The sequence below is a fragment of the Centroberyx affinis genome, unplaced genomic scaffold (assembly GCF_046629955.1).
Source record: "Centroberyx affinis isolate AG114_WGS23_722 - 3 ecotype Tasmania unplaced genomic scaffold, CSIRO-AGI_Caff_v1 ptg000859l_1, whole genome shotgun sequence".
NCBI lineage: Eukaryota > Metazoa > Chordata > Actinopteri > Beryciformes > Berycidae > Centroberyx > Centroberyx affinis.
In genome coordinates this window covers 142,380-165,878 of record NW_027279453.1, presented here as the reverse complement: position 1 = coordinate 165,878, position 23,499 = coordinate 142,380, and the positions used below count along the sequence as shown (strand labels likewise).

Genomic DNA, 23,499 nt, shown 5'->3' with positions numbered 1-23,499 from the left:
GACAGGTGGTCACAAGATGTGGTGGATAAATCACTGCATAAATTACCTCGGCTGGTGGAATTACAGTTTTGCTGAAAAGGGGAAGTACAGCAGGCTCAAAAGGAGAGGCGATAAGCAACTGGATGGGAAATGTGGTGAGAAGTGGTAGAGAGGACTTAACCATGACACAAGGGGAGCAGGGCTTTGAATGGTTGAATCCTGGATGCATTGTGGACAGTTGTTATCTTTCAATACAAAAGCACAATAAGTCAGATCTGGGTGAATGAGTTTGAAGAGCAGGAACATAGGGGCCCCAGGACAGACAGCAGACAGATTACATGTGTGGTCTATCCTCCGGGGTCTGAAAAATACGCCTCGTTTTTTTATTTATTTATTTTTATTCGGTAGCACGGCATTTTCATACATATTTGATCCTCTCCTGGCCGTGATTACCACTCCCTGCATTGTCAATCTCCATCTTTCACCATTTCCAGCCTGTCTTCCTGTATGTGAGTGTGGGGGTGTGTGTGTGTGTTGGGGTTGTTTGTGCGTGTGTGTATGCACGCATTGTAGGCAGAAGGGGGGCGGTTATATTAGATTTGGCAGAGGCAGCACAATTTGTCTGACATGTTGAGGGAGAAGATTAGAGGGGGAAACACAAAATGTATTCAGTATTACACTCTCATCTCACAGCTGTAGCAATTGATTTTTTAAAAGTACACATTGGAGCGCCTGGGCCGCCAATAGCTGAGAGGGAGGTGTGGAGAACTGCCATTATCAGGCCAAAGACTCCAATTCACACATGTAAAAATTCAGAATGAAAAACGGATAAACAGCAATAATCTGTTTCTGCGGACAGAAGCGTGTCTAAAGTCATTTGGGTGGAAGCCGCTGTGTATGAATTTCTCCACCGCTCTCGCCCATTGTCCTTTACTCCATGGCCCGGCCTAAGCCTGCCCTCTGGGTCAGATTATTCACAAAATGCCCCATAGCCCTCCCAGGATTCCCTTAGTCTGAGCTTATCATTCTCTCACACATTCAGCAACTCTTCTGGAAAGCAAATGCACTGTCTTAGGAGCACTAGGCCGCATTGTGCCTGCCAGTTCGCCAAATACTAAATAGTGCGGACAACAAAATGAGGAGAAAAGTGGATTCATCAGCAGCAGACTGTTAATATAGGTCAACCACCTGAAAAGCCTCTGCAGCAGTAAAAGGCAACAAGAAAGGACCATAACGGGTGTTGAAACAGCTTGAGTGAAATGGATTGGCATATTTCTATTTTTCCGTGCTACTCGGCGTACAGAGTCCACTTTCACACTCTTACTACTCCGTGGCCATCGATGAGGGTGAACTTTAAATGAAAGCACTAGTCAATGTCAGCCAATTAATGCTGTCCTTTGGCAATAAATGGTTTCTTAATGGTTAGTCAATTTTCCCACTTTTGCGTGTAGTCTCATATGAAATGATTAGTGACGCATGGCTGTGTTAGGAGAGGGAACATCAATCAAGCCTGAGAGAAAGGATGGCTAATGACACATGTGTCTGAGAGGGAAACCCGAGGGGGGGGGGGGGCATTTAGCTGGCTGTCATATTCAAAGATGTATTCAACATCTTTGTTCTCTTTGTTCTCTCATTTTATTCTCACAACATTTAGCATTTAGTAGTTGCACACACAGGCCTGGACATACAGAATTTACTCTTGCTCTCATCAGTTCCCCTTATAAAGTAGTCTTGCAGTCAGATGTGTAAGTTGTTTGCCCAGGGTGACACGATTCTTAAGAGTTAACAACAGGAATACTTTAGGACCTGTGTAAATTTCACATGCTGGCAACGCAACAGAGCACACAGTACAATCCCCCTGGTTTTGTGATACTGCAGGTTAATATGTGTGTTTGTGTGTGTATACGTATGCCTGTGTGTGTGTGTGTGTGTCTGTTGTTCCATAGCTGCTGACGTAATGGCTGTGTTGTTTTTATGAGTCCCCTGCTCCATGTTTTGGGCCCCTCTGACGTCAGTATGCGGAGAGCTATGAACTGTGAAGCCCCCCATATCATAATGAGTCTAGGAACAGAAAAGACTCCTCTCTCTCTCTCTCTCTCTCTCTCTCTCTCTCTCTCTCTGTCTCTGTCTCTCTCTCTCTCTCTCTCTCTCTCTCTCTCTCTCTCTCTCTCTCTCTCCCCCTCCCTCTCTCTCTGTTCAGTCTGAAAAACTCAAACCAGCTTCCATCGCACCGTGCCAGTGTTTGGGAACATTTTCATGCAGTATTTACCTTGATGGGGAATTGAAACTGACTTGGTGGAGGAACGTGACCCTCGTGGGGTTTAGAACAAAGTGCTTGTGTTAGTAAACAGACGCATAAATTACATTCTTTTGAGCTGTGAGTAACGGCTCGCAGACTTGCACAGCCTGCGAGTGGGGGTGTATAATTTCAGCATCCCTCGAGCTTCTCAAGGCTTTGGTTAAACATTCCCGAAATACCATCCTGGCGATCCGTCTTTAGCCGCCAAGCCAAGGAGTGGCTTCCTGCTCCGCCCCTGAGGTCTAGTGATGTGTGTACCGTTCCCTTATGGAGCACTTAGATCTACTGGCACTTGGTGCTCCATCCATCTGCTCACACTCTCTCTATTCTAGCCTAATTTATAGCCATTGCTCAGTGTATCCAGCCCTTGTTTTCCTTTCTATGGAGGGAGCAGTTGATATTCCAGTTGATATTGTGTTTCATTTTATCATATTTTAGGCCTATTCTATACAGTTGACACAGGCAAGATGATATCAGGTTGGACTTGAGGATCACTAGCCTGAGTGGCGAGTGAGATTTTCTATTAGGAGCACTGTGTTTTTTTTATAATTTTTTTTTTTTAACCAGAAAAGGGGATACCATTGAGTTTGGCATGCCATTTTTAACAATTGCGGTCATTGTGGGTTATTGATGTGACTAAAGAGGCTTTCACATCATGGGCTGCATTTGCATGGCAAAAAAAATTCAATAATGGAAAAAAAAAATATGGCAAGCAATGGTGGAGGGAACTAATAGTTATTAAGGCATGAATGACAAAGGGCCCACACACAAAGGTGGTATTATTTTTCTGTGAAAGAGATGCTACAGGAATAGCATTAAATGAGGGGAATACTACATAGCGTACTACATAGTGGGGTTATTGGTTAATAAACTGATAACTAGACTTGTAGCATTTTAGCTGGGTTAAAAGAAATCAGGTCATCAGGCTAATTGACTAATGCCAAGTGTCCTCATGTTACACCCTTGATTTTATATATGTCAGTTGTAATCATTAGAATGATATTGCCCTAATGCTAACTCAATTATGCCCCTTCCCTCTTCTGAGCCCAAGCCTAACCTTATCTTAGATGGCCATGAACCATAACAGATATAATCATAGCAGCCCCTGTGTGGATGTGTTACCAGCATATTATCACACGTAGTAAATCAGTTTATGGATTAATCAAATTTAGCCCCCACGTCTTTGAATAGCAATCTTCCCACCCTCCCTCCCTCCTCCATATCATCCCTCCTGCAGTGGAATGAGCCGAGTGCTCTGCCCATTTCCAGGGCATTCAGGTATGGCTCCACCTCCGCACTCTGTTAATAAGGACGTAATGGCTCCATATCTGCTCCCAGGCCAAATGAATTGAATCAGTTCCACAGTGTGATTAAGAGTGTGGAGCTGGTGGCCTGGGTGTCTATATGAGGATAATTGTGTTCTGTGTGAGGTTGTGCTGGTGCTGTGGCTTTGGCTATGCTGTCCAGGTTAGGGGAGTGCAGGGGAGAGGTCCTACCCCTGCTCACTGGGTGCCCTAAGCACCTACCTCCGCTCAAACAGACATGATCAAAGCAGCTCAGCTGGAGGGCTGACTGCTGCAGGTTCAGCAGATTTTGGAAGTGAATACTTTTAGTAGTCTATTTAGTATGGAAATGAAATGGGAAGAAGAGGCTCAAAAGCTCAGTTCACATTTGTTGAACTGAACAAAGTGTGTTTGAACTGCTGGTACTACTATTCAAGGTAATTATGCCCACTTTTCCTTGTGAGGGTAAGATGAAACATATTACTTTCACTATGTGTTCTCCAAAGAGACATAAATAGCAATCAGTACCTAATCTTTTGATTCACACAAGTCTTTGTATAAAATCGTAAGTAGCCATCACTTTTCATTTCTACCTATATTTTAGACTGATATAGCACATCTGCATAGGAAAGAACAAAGGAGGCAGACAAAGCAATAGCATACAACCAGCCACCTAATTAAGTATTTCTCTAGCCAACAGCCATAGATAATGAAGGAAGCGGGGCTTGGTGGGAATTGGTTTGACAGCCTTTTCTCTCCATTTCTCCCTTTCTCCCTCCTGCAGCACCATCCTCTTGGTCCTCTGTAAATACCATTGAGTTAAATTAGCGTCACTGATAAAAACAGGCCTGCTCCACAAAAGACACCATAAGTGACGGTAATTGTCTTTCTCAGATTACATTTCTAACCTTCGCACCTAGCTCCCTCCTCCTCCCACCAAGCCTCAATTCTCTTAAGCACACAGGCACTGATCTGACTGGCTGGTTGTTACAGTGCTATTAAGATACACTGTTATTCTGTGGATGTTCAGGGGCAGTTTTCCCCTCTTTTTCTGACTGTCTGGTTGTCATACATAGTTTGTACTTCCCTCCATCAGTGAGACGGAGGGAAAGAGTTGTCACTACCTGTCAGAGCAGCCCTGCACAGTGGACAGTGGCAGTAGTGACACCTTTGGTGCTTTGGTCCTGTTGGAATAGAACTGCAGATCGCTGCCGCTCACTCCACTTTTAACCGTAGCAATGAGTAGGAATGAATGTTTGCAACATATAGGTCACCGCTGATGCAGCCACGGCATCATATGACGATGCATGTACAGAGTTCACTGTAGGCTATACGTACATGCAGCACTGTACTCTTTTTGAGTAAAGCAAAGCTGTAAGAATGCTCATGAAGACAAAGCTAAGTGATGGATACAATAAAGGAGAGAGATATAGGGGTGGGGGAAAAGATAAAGCAAGTGTGAGGGAGGGAGGGACGGAGAGAGAGAGAGAGAGGGGAGAGGGAGAGATGAATAACTGTTTGACAAGTGGAATGAAAAAGCGAAAAAGAGGGTGTTTGGAGCAGTGTGGTTGGAGTGTGTGCGGTGTGGTGTGGCGCAGCACAGCGTTTGGGTCATACATCACACTAATACAGCAGGAGGACATAGCCTAGCACAGCGCTATGCAGAGCAGGGGGAGAATAATGTGCTGCGCTTGCACCCGCTCAATCTGATTGAAACACACAGCACAGAGGCTACATTTACTCACCCCCCACACACACACTTTATAAATCTACTCTTGGCCTTTATATTCTCCTAGATAATCCCTGAAAACAGGAAAAAAAACAGACACATGGATTCTTCATCATGGCGGGAGGAAGGTCTGCCGCATTATGTGTGTCAACTAGCTACATGTTGCTGTGCCGCGCTGCTTTGCCAAGGCCAGAAACATTAAACTACTGCTGAGTAGAATGCAAGGCATGCAATTAAAAAAGCATTAGGTGGCTATTAAGAATGAGTTTGGCTTGCTGTTATGCTGAAAGACAGTCAATAATCAGGACTGTCAATTCATTTATATAGAAAGAGCATGGGGGATTAATAAGATATTGAAGCACAGACACTCCCCTTCCAAGGTGCTCATTGTATATGCCATGCTAAATGATCCTCTCCAGTTTACCAGTTTTCCAGTTTGACCTTATTATTTCCTATTTGAGGCTTGACATGTGTGAGTATAATGGACCCAGCAAAGGGGTGGAGTCTTAAAAGGTGCTGAAACTAACAATTAATTATTGTAGACGATGGTCCTAAATGTTTTAGTTCTCTCAGTGTATATTGTAATATAACCTTTCATTTAAGCGGGCCTGGCCCCTCACTCCTCATGCATTCCATAGTGCTCGCCTTTGATCACTGAAATGTGATTCAAAGCAATTGTGATGAGTGCTCAGGGCCTCTCTCTCATACTACTGACATTTACATTAGCCAGACTGATTTCTCTTCAGCCCTGATAATGAGCTTCATCACTGCAGTGCTGAGAAAGAGTGTGATGATATCACCTCCGGATGCATGCTGGAGCAACCACATCTTATCGGATAGCCTGTCAAACAAACTGCCGAGCTATGCAGGTGATGTGCCACATGCCAATCACACCTAATGACACGCTAGACTGGTAACGATGGTGCGATATTCATGTAACAGGCTGTTGCATGTCAATGCTGTCTAGTGGGCGGATCTAATTGGCCGATGGTTCAGGTCTCGGAGCCTACCACCTGCTTCACAGTGTCATTAGCATGAAAGCTGTGCTGGGCAACACATATCACCTCTCACCTCCTTCAGGGAGCTGTGGTGGGCCCTACGCTGTTGTGCCATTCTGACCTCAGGAGGGGATTAATTAAGGATGAGGGCCAGCCAGATGATCGCACCTACAAAGACACACGCGGAGGTGATGATGAGGAGCGTTTAGATACCCCCCATCCGGCCTGCTGCGCTCTCTCACCTCCAGGCCACAGAGCTCATTGAATAGAGTCATCTCTGACGGCAACCTCTTCCTCTGATGTGGGTGGGCTACTAGGGACCTCAGGGTCTGCCTTGGAAAGGGAATTGGATTTCCTCCACTAATGATAAGGATGTGTTCATCAGGGAGTTGAAAAATGGATGAGGGTTGTCTTTGAAAGGTGTGCCTGCAGGGGTTTTGGGGAGTTTGGGGTTGTGTTAGGGGTTGATAGGTTGAGTTATAGAGGTGGATCTCATGAAGTAATAGTCAATCCACATTGGGGTAGGATGCTATTTTCATCATTGTCCTGGTCTAGTCTTGGACTGTGTTCATTAGGGTTCAAGGGTTTCATAGGGGCTGGGGCTAGGGCTTCAAGGGGAAAGGAGAGTGCAGGAAGGGCCCCTCAGGCACTGAACTGGTCCTTTTGGAGCGTTGTGGTATTTGACAGGGCAACTGTAATTGCTCCTTAGAGACCAAGAATAGTCAGCATCATCAAAAAGAGCATTTTTGAAAGGAATTCACTCCCAAAAGGAATGAAATGCTGGATGGGAGGAGGGAGGCAAGGAGGAGAAGAGCAGGAAAAGGCATTTATTCATTTTGTGTTAATAACTTGTATATTTGGAGAGAAATGACCTTAGATGTCTTGCTTAAGCCCTTCTGGGCATAGAAGTCTCTTGCCCCTTTACAGCCATGCCCTTTTCCTCTGCCCAACCTTTCTTCCACCAAATCTCTGTTCTTTTCATTTGTGTCAAGGGTTTTGTTTTGAAAAACATGAGAGAGTGAGGCCGGCCCTCGGGATCCCCCAGGGCCGGCACTAAGGCTCTCTTTCAGCATATGGAGATGATGTTCAAAGGCTCCTCCAATTTCCAGCCCAGTTGAAAGCCAAGTGTTTAAGGTGATTCAGAGTAATGGCCGTGTCCTGTGCTGTGCTGGGTCATGGGAATGGGTTGGTTCAGGGGCAGGCGAGGGGGATAGAGAATAACCAGCCCATAATAGCCATATTCACAACATAGTCTCTGCTGCTAGGAGATAGTAGTTGTGGTGTAGCACATGGATTGAGCCTCTCTATGTGAGGTTTGTCTGGAGGCTGTGATAAATATACCTCTCTAATTGACCTGCGTGTCAGAAACCACTCACTTTGTTTGTCTGGATTCAGTGAATGTTGGTTTATGAGTGAAGGGCAGGGACAGCTGCAGAATTGTGCGGCTGCATCTGCTCTTGTATAAGTGTGCATGCGTGTGTGTGTGTGTGTGTGTGTGTGTGTGTGTGTGTGTGTCTATACGCACGTTATCCAGGTCAGATGGGTCACCGTTGGAGTGATGGGTGTGTTTTTGATGGGTGACCTAACTTCCTCACCCTTTCACCTGTCGCCTTCGTCATCCATCCCTCATTCTTTTTCTCTGCTGAACAAGATCTATCGCTTTATAACCCAAGAGCTGAAATACACTGGTGTAATCATATAAGCTGGCAATTAGTCCACCATCTCCAACCTATGTAATGCGGATATATTAGCATTAATAAGACCAGACCTTCATGGGTGACTGGCTACAGAAAAGATCCCTTTCCATAAACAATAGCTGGTTTCCCCCTGGGTGGGACCTAGTTGTTGACCCATGATGAACTCCTGACCAGAGCTGCCATGTCCTCCTGACTTGGTGCAGTGACGCTCTGGATTCTGACCCACAGACAGAGACAGACTGACAGTGTGACCCAGACACACTGGAATGCAAATAGGGGGATCTATAGGGATTATACTGGCCGCTTTTTTAAATAGCCTTGGTCCTTTAGTGTGCAAGTCACCCTCGCTGGAGAGGCCTGGCCAAAGAGATAGGTGCCTTTTTTCTTTTCATGTTGCAAAATGTAGTTTCACTGGAACTGATTTCTCGTCACGAGTACATTATTTTCTTTCTTTTTTCTTAGTTTTTTTAGATACTACTTTCAGAAGGGCTCAAACAGTGCAGTGGTGAAAGATATACTGTTGGCCTAATCTCATCCCCTCTTTTGTGTGTATGCAGTCCCAGACTGGCTGCCTCTTAACTACCTTTGCCCCCTTATCCTTTCATTCTCTCTCACCCTCCCTCACTCTCTCTCTCTCTTTCCTCCCCTCTGCCTTGCCTCCCCTACTGCCACATTGAGATGGTTTAATGGAAATTATTCAGTAATGGAAAGAAATGAAGAGTCCAAGGTTCACTGCGTCTTTGTCAAACCGTATCTATTCAAGTCAGAGAAGACATAGCAGCAACTGGGGCACACATTTCTTAACTTCTCTGAAAGGCCATTTGTTATTTAGGCACTGTAAGCACTGCATGTCATTAGCTTGCACTAAGAGTCTTTTTTTTTGTAACATTTTATCATAATGTGCCCTCATGATTCACTTTTGCCTCACTGTTTCCTGGTAAGGTGACTTTGAAATCCATTTAAGGTCTAAAGAGGAAAAGTCCTTTAATCGTGTTTTTTAAACCCACAGTCATACCTCAATAAGTCATAAAGCTAGAACTTATGATTCACTGAAAACTTCCCTTAGTATCAGCGTTGCCTAGAAATTATTCAATTTGAATGAAAGGAAGAAGTCAGAGCTGTGACGGTTCATTGTCTTTGTAGGTAGTTAGTCAGAGGGTATGTAGGCATGTACTTCATTGTGTTCCCATTTATAGCAACAAGGACAGTCTTCTACATGAATCAGGGAAATGGATATTAGAGATGTTCTGGTGTATTCGCATTGTACAGTCTCAGTGGTACCGGACATTAAAGCACATGAGTGTCCTACCGAAATCCTTCCCTCCTGTTCCTTGTCGTCCCTGTTCAATCACAGGTAGCTATGCACCATGGGGCTTCACTGTAAGCCCGGTGTCACTCTCCCAGAGCCACCAGACAGCAAAGAGAGGAGGGGATTTGTCTTCCTTTCCCCTTCACTTATCTCTTTTGTTTGTCCTGGTTTCCATAGACGAGCAGCAGCTCTCCATTCTCTTCTCGAGCGAGACTAAGTGCTGCCGCTACTCTCGACCTGCCAGCTCCAAATTGGCAGCCTGACCTTCTTTTTCTTCCTCGGGGCGTCTGCACAAAGCCATACCTCTACCATGGGGGAAAAATGCAATTAAGAGGTGACATAAACACTGAGCACCCGCTGTAGCAGTGCCGAGGAAGAAGGAGGGGGTAAGGCAGCTGCCATCGTGACAGCGCATGCATAGATACCGGCCTATTAATTGGACTTAACGCATTGTTGAGTGACACTGGGGTGAGCAGACTAGATGGAGAACATTGGATGTAGCTAGGTCTCATTGAGAGAGCCATGGCAAGAGAGTGGTGTCAAACTTTGTGCTGTGGTTGGTGTAGGCGTTAAGTGCGGCTGCTCTCTGACCTTGAAATGTGTTTTCACTTGTTGTAGACAGTTATCACATTATGTTTGTGCACCCATGACAAAACAGAATGATCATGCAAAGTTGATTTTAGGTAGGTGTGTGTGTGTGTGTGTCTGTGTGACTGTCTGTGTTTTTGTTATTTTTTTAAGTGGATCTTATTTACAGTAATTATTAGAATATGAATGCATTATGTCATGGGGCGTTAATGTTAAGACTATCTGCAAGTTAGATTATGCTCTCTATGGTAGCACAATATCTCATATTGTAACCTGTTATGAGGAGACCTTTTACAGTTTTTATTTTTAGTAGAAGAAGCCTATTAAAAGAGCCACTGAGGGAGAGTGTTGTTTAATTGCCAGCTAAGGTGTGTGACATTTGGAGCAGCACATCGAATCTGGCCCAAAGTCCAAAAGGTGTTGGTAAGGGACTCAGTAATTACTCTAGTCTCTCCAGACAACTCAATGATGGAAGGACAGCACATGTGCGCCAATGTATACACACACACAGATGTGCACGCAGACACACATACACACACACACACACACACACACACACGCAAGTTACACGGATTGTTTCGTAGCATTTTGTTTGTTTATGCGAGTGTGTTTTTGTGTATGTGTGTTTGACGGAGAGGATTTGGGCAGCTGTGAAGCTTTATGGGACAGAAACAAGGCGCCTGTTCACCGGTGCTTGACGGTGGGCTAGATACTTTCTGTTTGAATGCAACGGTCAGAGACGGCTCAAACTCCAAAGATGTGATTTATTTTTTTTCTCCTTATTCACTCATGCATGAAGTGTTGGGTTTTCACTTCTATTGAGTAAAAAAAAAACATAAAACCTTAAAGTAATGTTCATTTCAGCAGCCATTTGTCACAGCTATGGTGTTTTAACCTGTGGTCCCAAGCCTATATTTATTTTTATCTGTAAGACTGAATGACTTAAAGTGCCAGCAACTCAGTGAGCCTGCTATATATTGTATTATTATTGGACACATTTTTATGTGACCTCTCCAGAGGAACAGTCTCACCGGAGAGCAATCAAGTGTGATCTATCTGCTGGGATAGCCTTGTAAACAGCCTGCCTCTCCAACATGGCTGTGCTTGCCATATATGTACAGTAGATGAGTGGTGCCCTGGCCCTCTCCTCAGGGGTGTTTAGCTTTAGGACCCCTGACAGAGGAAAGGAAACCCCCTCGGGGGAACATGAAGCACCACAGGTTGAATGAAATTCTCTCTGAGCACTCCAAAGCTCTCTTCATCTCCACAGGCTCTGGGGAAAAGAGCAGCAGAAAAATGTTTAAAACCAGATGCTTAATCCAGCAGTATTGAAAAAACATAGTAGCGCATGGAATTTTTTACCCAGGAGAGAAAACACTTTAAAAGAGACCCAGCATGATAGGCCAGCATAATGAGCCATCACTGGCTGATATTAGGAGGTTTATTCATAGAGTAGCACTAGAAGATGGCTTAGCGCAGGATGTTATCTTAATGCCACAACATGATAAATGATGCAGGGAGGATAGTGTTAGGAAATGGTTAGGAAATATGCACTAACATATTTTCCAGCACAGAGACTAGTAGCATATTTTGCAGTAAAGAGAATATACAGTATATGCCAACTGTCGAGAAAGGAAATTGTGTACTTCTATTGATAGAAGAACTAATATGGGCTTACAAACTGCAGGTAAACACAGTATTAAATGAACCTGACATGATAACATGAGCTAAGCCCTTCTGCTCATCCTTTCTAATTACCTCAGTAAGCATGATGTAATATGTTCCACTATCTGTATTGTAGTTAAGTAATAGAACATTGCTCACACACTGTGCCATCTAATGATAAGTTATGAGTGTGAGTCCTCCTTAAATGGTCCAGGGGTTTGGTGTGTGTGTGTGTGTGTGTGAGAGAGAGAGTGTGTGTATATGTGTGTGTGTGTGTGTGTGTGTGTGTGTGTGTGTGTGTGTGTGTGTGTGTGTGTGTGTGTGTGTGTGTGTGTGTGTGTGTGTGTGTGTGTGTGTGTGTGTGTGTGTGTGTGTGTGTAAGTTATGGCAGGGTCTCCAGCAGGGGCTAGTGGCTCAGTAAATGATGGTGGTCGGGTTGGCTACATCGGCCAGGGTCATCACTCCCTGGGTAGCCTGATAGGTAATTCATATAGCCCTGCTACAAAGGAGGGGTCACTGCCATTTCACCATTTATCACACCACATCTATTTCTGACACCCCCACCCTATTGGCTGGCACTCAGTCAAACCATTGCATTATTAAGGTGAGGTGAGAAACACGGTGTGGCAAAATACAAAGCCCTCAGTCAATCAGCTCTAGCCGTAGAAGCATTCCCCTTATTAGCCAAACTGAGCCTTGTCCTGTAGCTATTCAACCACAGAGCTGCGATTGTAGACAGGCAGGTCCGGACAATGTGCTAATTTAAATTTGCAGTTATGCTGATGTTCATTTGCGACGTGGTGTTGCAGAGCTGCACCTTGCTAGGGGTAATCATTAGCGTCAGAGGAGGATTTGGTATTCTGCTCGGCTGGGGCTCTGACATAGAGGGCTCCCTGGCTTCTGTTTCTATTAGTGTCCAGGCCAGCGGCTGCACAGCTAACACTTCAATGAGCGCTCTCTCAACGAGTGGCCATTTCTCTGCTGCCGCCGCTGCCCCTCTAACACAAAGCACTTTGGCTTAGGGATAGAAATGTGACACCAGAGGACACCCATAGTATTCTCATACTGCGGGAAGCGCCCCTCACTCTCTTTTTTTTTTTACTCCACTCACGATTTCACATCCAATTTTCCCATCTCCAAGTGTCGTCCATTCCCCTAAGACCTCCAGCTACTGCAGGATCACTGGACTCCCCCTAGTGTGTGTGTGTGCGTGTGTGTGTGTTCTGTGTTATTGATCAGTGTTGTGTCTCTGTCGCTCTGGGCTAGTGCTGCTGTTATCACTGCACTGTAGAGGGTGGGGAGGAGGGAGGGCGGTTCACCCCACTGAGGACGATAGGGCAGTGTGTGTAATCTAATGGGATTTACAGTATGCACAGCATGTCTCCAGTTTCTGTTTTTTCTCTCTGCTTTAGATTTGCAACAAGTACAAAAATTGATACAATTAAACTGCATAATTGCAATTTACTTGGTCTGACTCAGCCAGATAACTGTTCATCAGCTTGAAAGGAGAAAGGTAACAGAAGAGTAGAGAATTTTAGATTTTAGAGAAGGAGAGAAAGGAGACAAGCAGGAGCAGACAGAAAGCAGAGAAAAAAATGTTTGAAGATTTGGCTTTCAATTAATAACTGTTTATATGAGCAATTATAACATGGCAGACACAGAATTTGGTTTATTGACTGTGCTAAATTATTCCAGAGTTTCGTGTTCAGACAGAAAGAAAAAAGGCTGATTCAGGGAGACAGAGACAGACAGAAAACAGACAGAAGGCAGAAAGGCAGAAAGAATGTTCCTGGTAAAACAGAGGGAATGTTATTAATATTAAGGAGGAGCAGAAGTTATCTGCAGCAGAGGACACACTCCTGAATTTTACTTAGAGCAAAGTGAAGGTGAAAGAATGAGTATTCCCTCCTTTTTTTCTCCTTTCCACCTCCTTTATCCACAGCTCCCCTTTGCTGTAGCGCTCTGCTCAGTGGGTGTGGATAGGACTCTTATGATGGATTGCACTAGTGGTCCTCTTGAGTGTATGCATGTGAATAAATGGGTGCAGTGTGCGCATGTTCCTCCCTTCCCTTCCCTCCCTCTTTCCTCTGCCTGCCTGTTACTCTTTTTTTTCCCCAAAGCTCTACTTGCTACCCCACTCCATCCTTCTCTTTTTTCTCACTTCAGCTGTTTTGGACATGCATGCACAAATGCAGGCACACAAATACACATGTAGGATGTACATACTTGTATTAATAATGTATATAAATACACACACACACACACACACACACACACACACACATTATGTATACACACTTACACACTCAGCAGAACTGAATTGCACTCCAGGCACCATTACTCCCCGGCCACAGTGATTAATTACTTTTAACAAAGCAAACAGAGTCTTGCTTGTCCGGATCAATCTTTTCCCAATCTCAGTGCCAGCCGCTGTCACCAGTAATTGCCAAACCCTGTGTAGTATGAAATGAGGGCTACTTTCTCCCTCTCCCCCAGTCCTAAGCTAGCCATGGCCTCAATTTTCTACGCCTGTGCCCCTGCTCCCTTGGCTCCCATGGGCTCTCTTTCCTCTTCCTCTCTTCTGTTTCTCAATTTCTCCACCTCTCTCCTTGCAAAACAACTCCTTTACTTGGAGCCCTGCCTTTGAATGCAGGTATGAGATGGGTAGTCATGTCATCCCCTTTAACTCCTTATTTTTTAGGAGTTGCCATATGCTTTTAGGACACATACACACACACACACACATCACAAGCATCACACCACTCGCCATCCATGCATACTAATTGGCATTGCTTTGCCAAGCTGATCAAACACCATTAATCTATTTGTAGTATATATTTGTTTCTAAATGAGAAAATTAATACATTCCGCTACTACAGCCAGCTGGGTGCGGCGAGCCCCATTGATTGTTGGCACCCACGCTATGACTCACAGCTCTGAGCAAGTGTGTTTATTTGGCTCAGTGTGTGTGTGTGCGTGCGTGTGTTTGTATGTCCGTGTTTGTGTGTGTGCATGTGTGTTTTCTGGCGGTGGATTACTTTTATGTTGAGACCAGTTGCCAAAGGAGTTTCAATTAAGATGTTTAGTTTTTTTTTTTATAAAGCTATAAACCGTCCACAGGTGGCAAGGAAACCTGTTCACTTCATTTTATTACTGAACAGGCCAGCAAGTCACGCGGCATGTACAGAGATAGATATCAAAGCCAAGGAAATACAGCTAACCTGATTAGCAGTAAGACACAATTAATGATGCATGGTGATGGCCAGAGAACACTGAGAGAGCTTGCTGTTTAATGAGCTAACGTAGTCATAGGGACTGTGCAGATGTATTACAGGACCACTCAGTGTTATCAGTGTCAGATACCTCTTTCAGTAGAACACTGCCAATTAGCTGTATAATTTGATTTGACTGTCAGACTAAGGTAGCATGTACTTGTTGCTTAAATGTGCAGCGGCATTGTACTTGTTAAAATGTACTGTGCATGTTTTTCCTGCGCATGACATATCTACCGCTAAAATTGCCCTAGTGTTCAGCTCAACTCCACCTGGGATTGAGCGGTAATTCTCAATAGGAAAGCAGCCCTGAAAACCGCTCTACTCATTAATAATGAAAAATCCACACTGGTCCACCCATAATCTTAATTTTTCAGCTTGTGATATTTTCCCCGAGTCCTGGCCCAGCCATGTGCTGGAGCATGTAATATATATGATAAGTAGTGGAGCCAGTCGGCGTGGGACTCATCACACACTTAAATTGGTGCAGCATGGAGTTCATATTGCAGTGTGGCCGAGGGGGAATTAGCGAGTCTATATATAAACCCTGCCGCATGTGTTGTGAATTAAAGTGCATTTATCTGGTAATCGCTGGGGAGATCTCCGCGTGCACAAGCATGGCAAAGCAGCGGCGCTGCAGCCACCACAGCCCAGTGTGCTGCTGCTGCTGCTGCGCGGGGAGATGGTAAGGAGAAACAGGTCAAACACAATAAAGAGCTCTGATAGGCAGGATGGCAGAAGGCTTGTACAGTACACGGGGAAGGAATAACAAGAGGTGTCTGGCTCTCCTTCAAGTGCTAACCTTTATCTCTGTAACCCTCTTCCTCTGTCTTTCCAACTCCCTCTTGTTTTAAGTATATGTCTAACCCTCTGTACCATATCACCATTGTCTCTCTCACCCTGCCCTCTCCTTTCTCCAGTCGTCTCAGCCTCTCAGCGCCTTATCTGTGATTCAACTTGCCTTTACTCAATCATGTATGACTCCTTACCAGCAGAATCAAAAGCAGTGGGGCTCATGCCATGCTTTTCATTAGAGCGCTCCATAAGGGCCGGCTGTGAGTCTTTTGAAGTATTGCAGGGCAACTCTGGAGAAGCCACACTGTCAGGCGGCCTGTGCTGCTGACTCTCTTGTTTGATGAAGCAACTCCCCACTAAGGCCAGAGCAACCTAATGATGCCAACACAAGTGCTGACACAGACAAGGAGCTGTGCCTACTGTTTGACAGTGTGAGGGAGGTAATGACTTGGTGGACTTTGTCTCTCTGTGGGATCTTCAAACTCAGCAAGCAGCGATAACCAACCACAAAAAACACCTCAGGCTCAGCAATGCTTCATGCAGATGGCAGCTGACTTTTCACACCTCAGAAAATCCCAGTTTGAACAGCATTAATTTTACACGGCCCCAATGGTTTGTGAATAGGATGTTACGTTTTGCACTAAATCAGCCTTTCTCTCCCACTGGAAATCCCTTGAGTAGATGACAGCGGCGCTCGAGATGTGGAGCGGAGAGTGTCATGCTGTGAAGAGGTGTTAAGAGAGGGTCACTAGGACATGACTACCCATCCTAATGGGTAATGGAGATGCCTGGTTTCCCATGTTGAGAACATGTGTCTCTCAGCCAGTGTTTACTAAGAGGTGGTTATTTTTCAGCCATGCTTGAGTTCACTGTCAAAGCCAATTAAGGCAGTACAAATGAAGATGGAGGATGTGGTGCCTCAGGCCAGGAGAGCGCAGCACCAGGGCCAAGTAGCCTCCTCTGTCCTCACTCTAGGGCTAACCACATCAGGGACACATATGGCCTGGGCAGCTCTTTCAATTGGCAAACGATACATAATTAGAATCTAAAGTGGGTCTAAAAAAGAGAGTTTTAGCTTAAGCAACATCTTTTTGTATCACTGACCAATTGGTTAAATTGAATTGGTGTTATTTTACTAATTTTCAAGTTGTTCAGTTGTTAGTCAGTATAAGAGATATATATTATGGAGATGCTGCTCTTTGCTTGATCACTCTCTCTGTTTGCAAACAGTATGTATGTAATGAAGCCTGATATCAGCTTTTTCAAATGCGTCCTTTTTTGGCCACCTCTCCTCTAGTAGGGGTGGAAAGCGCTTCCTAGCAGCCTAGAGTTTGCTCTCTTTTTCAGGTTCACCATCTGGCCCTGATTGATTAAAGCTCCTTTAAGTAATTAATGCCTGCTTTAATTGAGAGTCAGCCCCTGTGGCTGTGGGGTTCGTGTGTAATGCTCAGGCAGAGCAGAGCCAAGGATCTGGTTGAGAGGGGCACGGGAAATCTGTTTAGCACCCTGACCCTCTCAGCCTCACATCTCAAGACTCTTAAGATGCTAATAAGAATGCAAGTATGCTAGCTGCATTCTGCTGTGCCATGTGACAAATCGGGGCTATAAATCATAGCGGTAGAGTGTGACATGGTTTTTCTAACACTGGAATTAAAGTGCTTGAAATGATCTACAGGATATTGCCATTTTATCTGCTGGTTTATCGCTTTCCATTGGTGTTTTTCCTTTGTGAAAACCTTGTGTTTTGGTGGACATGCACGTAGCGGAAAGAAAATTAAATTCCCTCTGCCAAACAGTGTTTTGTGACAGCATGTCACTGCGGGACCCCACGGTTTGCCATCATTTTGCTGTCTCATCTGTTTGTGATAAACGAGCAATATCAGTTTTTTCCTTCTGTTTCACTTTGACTGTCACAATGGATGTGCACCACATGACACTTCCCCGATCACAAGCCTTGACCTTCTTTATTGAAGGTTCTCTTTGTCTTTTGGTAATTGTTTTTAGAAAGCGTTAAACCATCCCCCCAGCCAGATAATGTGAGACATGGTGAATACAGAGTGCTCAGCATTGATTCCACATACCTGACTATGACCTTTTCCAATCTGAAGTCCTGCACCGGCTGCCAGTTTGATGTGAGCCTCCTAATCGATGGCTCGCAGCCGTGAGAGAGTACTACAATGTCTCTCCCACTGATGGCTCTACTGGCAAGTGAACCACTGGCTTTTACCTGGGTCTTATCGTATTCACTCTCTGAATAATGAAACATTTACCCTTTAATCGCCGGCTCCACAAAGAATGATCAGTATAATTTGCTCTCATTAAAGCCATCTAATCTAATGGGCTAATTAAGGGCTTTGGATGGAACAGCAATCACAAGAGTCTACAGCCCCCTTAGGGAGGAACACATCAATGGATCATAAATATTTTACTGCGTCTACCTACGTGCAGATTGTAAGGCGCCTCTGTTTGACTTGCATAAGTACTTAACATGCACCATTGATGTGGCTCATGTTGCTCACAGAGAACATGAAATCACTGCAGGCTTGACCTGCGCTGTTCTACAAAAGCCCCCCAAGTCAGCACATAGAACAAAAAAATCCCCACAAAGCAACATTATTAATTCATTAGCTGAATTAATACAGCAATCTCTTAGTCACTATGAGTAACAGCGGATCTGTCTCGGTTTTATCTGACTGAGAAAACACATGTACACACATATACACACATTTGATCGATGCAGGTCAGGGGTGTCTGGTGGTCTTGGGCTCGGTCTTATTAGATTGGGGAGATGGTAATAGACAGGCGGCTGTGTCATGATTCTATCCCTGTGACCCCTGGGCCAGAGGTTTGTGTTTGGCCCAGGGCGAAGGGTGTAATCCCCCCACCCCTAACCCGGCAAGGACCGACCTCAGACCTCTTCAGTCCTGGGGGAAAGAGGCCCGTACCTGCCAGGAGACACAGGAAGATGGAGAGAAAGACAAGGATTTGGCTTCAGAAATAGATTTAATTACATACAGGCACCATTGTGCTGTTCTGTGGCTTTCAGCTTGACAAGCTGAAGGGCAGGAAGCCCAAAGCAGCAATCATTCCATTTCGCTTTTTTTTTAAAAACTGTTCTCCCAGCTAATTTGTCATGGCCGACAGTTATCCCTGGATATTAAATTAAGCAGTTGACATTTTGTGTACCCTGCGAATCGACTGTGTCACCTTGAAGTGCAGTGGCAGAGATGTGCAAGGGATGGTAAAGGCACATGTCTGAAACCCTGGTCGACAAATGACATTTCTGGGTCACATCGGAAACCAGGCAACAGCACCTAGCAGTTAAGGAGCCAAGATACAAGGAGAAGAAAGGCAGCAATCCCTTTGTTCCAGCCACACCATTAGTGTTAATCTGATCCCACCGTCCCGGCCTGTGTGGAAGACTGCGGACCAAGTAATACATGTTTGTTGGAGACTGATGGGTGGGTTTCTTGTGGAGCTATTGATGTATTTTTCTTCACTTTGTATTTGTGTGTGCATGTGTGTGTGTGCAGTGTGTTTGCAGCCTGCTGTCCCTATTTGATGGTCTGATTTGGGTTCCATTACGGCACTGGCAGGGGTTCTGTTCAGAGACGCTACATTGGCACCAACTGCCCTGTGGGCGATCAGAAACCATCTGCACCAGCCGTATCCTAAACACACTACAACAGTGAAGGGTGTGGCACTATCTAAATGGAGCTTATGCGGCTTCTATTGATTTCCGCATTTGAGAGCATCTCTATTACTGCTGATATCGCCGATCAGGGCGCAGCACGCCACACGAGGCCTTTGGCTACTGGAGCACAGCTGGAGCAGTCAGTTCAATGACATACTCCCTTCACTGTGGGTGAGGAGTTATGCTGTTTGTTTAGGGAGACACCATTCTGGTTTAGATTCTACCACTCTGAATGCGTGGCGGAAAACAGCTGCAGCAGTCTGTAAATAACCTAACTGGCTACACAGGCAGGTTTCCAGATAGATTCTTCACAACACGCAGTCTTTGATCAACATTTTTTGCAAAGAGTAAATCCATCCCATACTTACCCCTGCAGTGTGACCTGGGGAAGTGAACTTAGATGTTGCATACATATAAGCACTCTTGGAGCAATGCAAAGACCTCTATTGACTGGACTAGTTTCTCCACAGCTGTGGGAGACTGCACGCCTTTGTTAGCATTCATCCTATTTTAAGAAGCGAGATAAGAAACCGTGTACAATCAATTGTACCAGACAGGATGCTGAGTGCCTGCGTGTACATACATTATCTGCCATGCCACAAATCATGCTTTGTTTTCGGATTCACTGCATATTGTTCATATATATTTGGTGTAACAGCGCAGCTTGTAGAAATATATTTTCAATGAAGTCTGCCTTTGAGCCTGTTAGGCCTAGACCTTGAATAAGGTTAGACAAAGCACACACACACATGCTCACAGGGGCTGAGGGCACCCCTGGGGTTATGCTGAGGAGGAGCCTATAGGAAGGGACAAGGACATATGCCCAGGCATTAATCTGCTAATAGAGGAGCCTTTAACAGCTGGTCTTGTGCCACTCTCCCAATCTTAATCTTGTCAACTTTCTGTTCAACTGCTGTGACTACAGGCCTTTTTGTGAACAACAAAGCTGTCATTGAAAAAAAGTGTCTGTTTCATTGTAAGTATCTTGTTAGTCCCTGTGTTAAAGAGACACAGAGAGAAAGAGTGTGTGTCTATGTATGTGTATATGTGTGTGTATTTATGTGTGAGCGTGTGTGTCTGTGGTGTGCATATTGTTTGTGCATATGTGCTTAGAGTATGTTGGTTGCCCACAGTGTGTAGCACAGTCTACCAGAGTGAATAACTTTTTTGCATCATTTCCCTCTTCCTCCTAAGCATAAAAAACATGAATATTTAAAACTACTTCAAACAAGCATTCATGAAATATTAAAATGTTCGAGAAACAAGAAAAGCTTTTATCCTCTCTCTTCTCCTTATGTCTCTTCTAGCCTCTCTCTTTCTCTCTCTCTCTCACTTACACACACAAACGCACATACACACACACGCGCATTAACACTCACAGACTCATAGAATTTACCCACGGGTAAGAACGACAAACCTTCCCACTCGATCCACCCTTCTGTGGCATCAGCACATTGCTGCTTTAAATAGAGGAGGCAAAGATGCAGGAAGGTTCAATAATTTAGCCCGGATTGAATTTCAGGCAAAACACATTATTAGAAGTGTTGGTTTGGGGTTGTCATGTTGTACAAGATGCCTAACAGATGCCTCAGATTTCAGGAGGGCTTCTGCTTTGTTAGAACTTTCCTTCAGAAGCGTCATTCTGTAATATGCATCCTGTTTGGGGAGATGGTTTCTGGCAGCAAGATTAAGCGTTGACTTGTACCATTCTGTAGTGTGTGTAATGCTGTATGTTGAAAGGGCAGAGTTAATCTGTGGAGCCCTCTCTTTCCCTCTGATGCTCTCTCTCTCTCTTTCTCCCTCTACCTCTCTCATTCTCTCGCTCTCACTCTCTCTCCATTTCCCTCTCTTTCTGTCTAGCTGAGAGCTAGAGGCTGTGCTAATCGCTGTAGCAGCAGCTCTAAGTAGATGCTGCTGTGTTTTTAGAAAAGATCCTGTTAAGTGTGAATAGAAAATGTCGTGTAGGGGGTAAAAGCTTGCTCTCTTCTTTCTCAAAATGCTCCATGCCAATAGCGTAGCCAACTTGTTGGTTGTTTTTACAGCTTTGTCCTCTTATGCACTATTAGGTTACTCTCCTACAGTTTATAGCCTTTTACATTAGTGTATCAGTCTCAGTTAGTCTTGAACCACTCCTCAGTTCACTATCAGCATTGCCCTGAATTAGTATTCAGCTACTGTATTGTAAATTCAAGTGAACCCTGTGTTTTATGAGAAACACTAGTTGAATTGACTTGTTGGATTATGCAAAGGCGGAGGTTATGTTGTGTGTGTGTGTCTTTGTGCGGCCTACATGATGTGTTTTGACTGCAGTGGGAGATTAATGGAAGAAAAAAAATTCCTATAAGGCTGTACGGCGCATCGATTCTGTCATTTTTCGCTGTGGCTCTTTGGTTTATGCATTTATGCCTGTGCTTGTGTTTGCAATATTTTAATGCTCTCTCCAAACAGTATAGGCTTTTAACTGCATGTAGGGCAAGATAGGGTAAAATAAAAGGATTAAAGGAAATGCCAATTTTTGTTTGAAGCAAGCCTTATTTGCTCCATCTTTTTTCTCCTCGTCTTTCTTTTGCTCTTTGCCTTTTCCTCTCTGTTGGGGCACAGTGCTCGCAAGAGAATGAAAGAAAAATCGCTTGGAGAGCAGTCATATTGCAAATCTAATCAAAGGGAGAAGTGCTTTTAAATGTCTGTTGTTCCCCGGGGCAGAACGTTTGTGGGCTTCTGCTCTCTCTCCACTACGTCCTGCCCAAACTCCACCACCACTAGATGCAATTAATATTGAGCGGCTACCCTGGCCTGGGCTCCCCTCTTATAATAACAGTGTTAGAACAAAGGTTAATGCTTTGAATCTAATCTCTGTCCTCGTCCGTTTCAGTGGAGTTGTGATGCAAGTGGAGGGAGGTGGGGGAGCAGGGCGGAGAGATTGGTAGTCAACGGGGGGCTTGGACGGAAGCAAAATTAATTACTGGTCTCCATAAATTCGATGTCATGTCTCATTTTCCCTAATCCTCTCCTCCTTTCCCGCTCCCTGGCGGTGCTAACGGAGAAGCTTGGGAAGACTAATGAAAAGGCCTCTTAGATGCTAATGGCAAATTAGCCCCTGTGTCACTTTTGGAAGCTGCGAGTGGAGTGACTGCCTCCTTAGTGAGGAGGTGGCCAGACGGCAGCCTGAGCTGCTGCTGTCCCCCACACACACAGACAGACACAAGCACACACACACACACACACACACACACACACACACACCCCTACAGCGGAGGAGGAAGGGTTGGGAAACTCCTGGGATGACAGATATTCTAAATTTTGGACTCAGTGTATTTTTTATCGGCCACCCAAAATACTTGCCTCTCAGTTCTCCCCAACTGTTGGTTCTGCAGTCGTGCATTACTGACATGAGGGTGTTTGGGCCCAGATATGACTGTTCAGAGAGACACTTTGCTGGCTCTTGGGGGGGATTAGTGGTTTGGATAGCGGATAGTTAGCTGGATCTGGTTCCATTTCTCTGCTGCTGTTGTTGGACTGGACCAGAGTCAGGTTGAGCTTCTCGCTAGGATTAGTGTGTGATCAGGCCTGAGACACAAACATACTGAGACACAAACTTGCCTGGATAAAACATCTCTTGTCTCTGGTGAGCCCAAACAGACACGCTGAAGAAAAACACACTTATGGAAGAGGGGTTTGGATCCCAGAGATAGCGTCTGTTTTAGTTTTCAATCTGCAGAATGTTCCAAAACATTTGAGACTCTCACAATCAGATATGTCAGCAGTCACATGCAGTTTATGTCTCAATGGTATTGAATCATACTCTCAACCATTTGACTTTCTCAGATCTGGGAATAAACTAGTGGATGACAAGTTCAGTTAATTTTTTTTCTACTTGCATAGCCATCCGCATGTCCAGAGCACAAGTGCGCGTCTGATGTAAAAATATGGCAGAGAAAGACTCAGGCTAGTTGCGTTATTATTTTACAACTGTGCCCAGAGAAAGAGAATGAAGAGTCTGAAGTATTTATGGGTATTCTTTCATGGCGCTACAGACTGACTCCAGTAAGTAGCTCTCTCTCATTCTCCCTTTTCTCTTTCTTTATTTTTTTTCCAACACAGCCAAAGAGAAATCCCAATGCTCCACTTGTGTGCAGTTGACTCCCACAGCAAACAGAAGAAAAAAAAATTTGAATAGAAAAGCAATGGTTG

At 44.7% G+C, this 23,499-nt stretch overlaps 1 protein-coding gene across 1 annotated transcript in view; it reads left to right on the top strand.

Annotated features, from left to right (window-relative positions):
• The window catches only part of LOC139645421 (tetratricopeptide repeat protein 28-like), a 171,229-nt gene that overhangs the window by 80,575 nt on the left and 67,155 nt on the right, over positions 1–23,499 (top strand). The gene's annotated exons all lie outside the window — the stretch shown is intronic.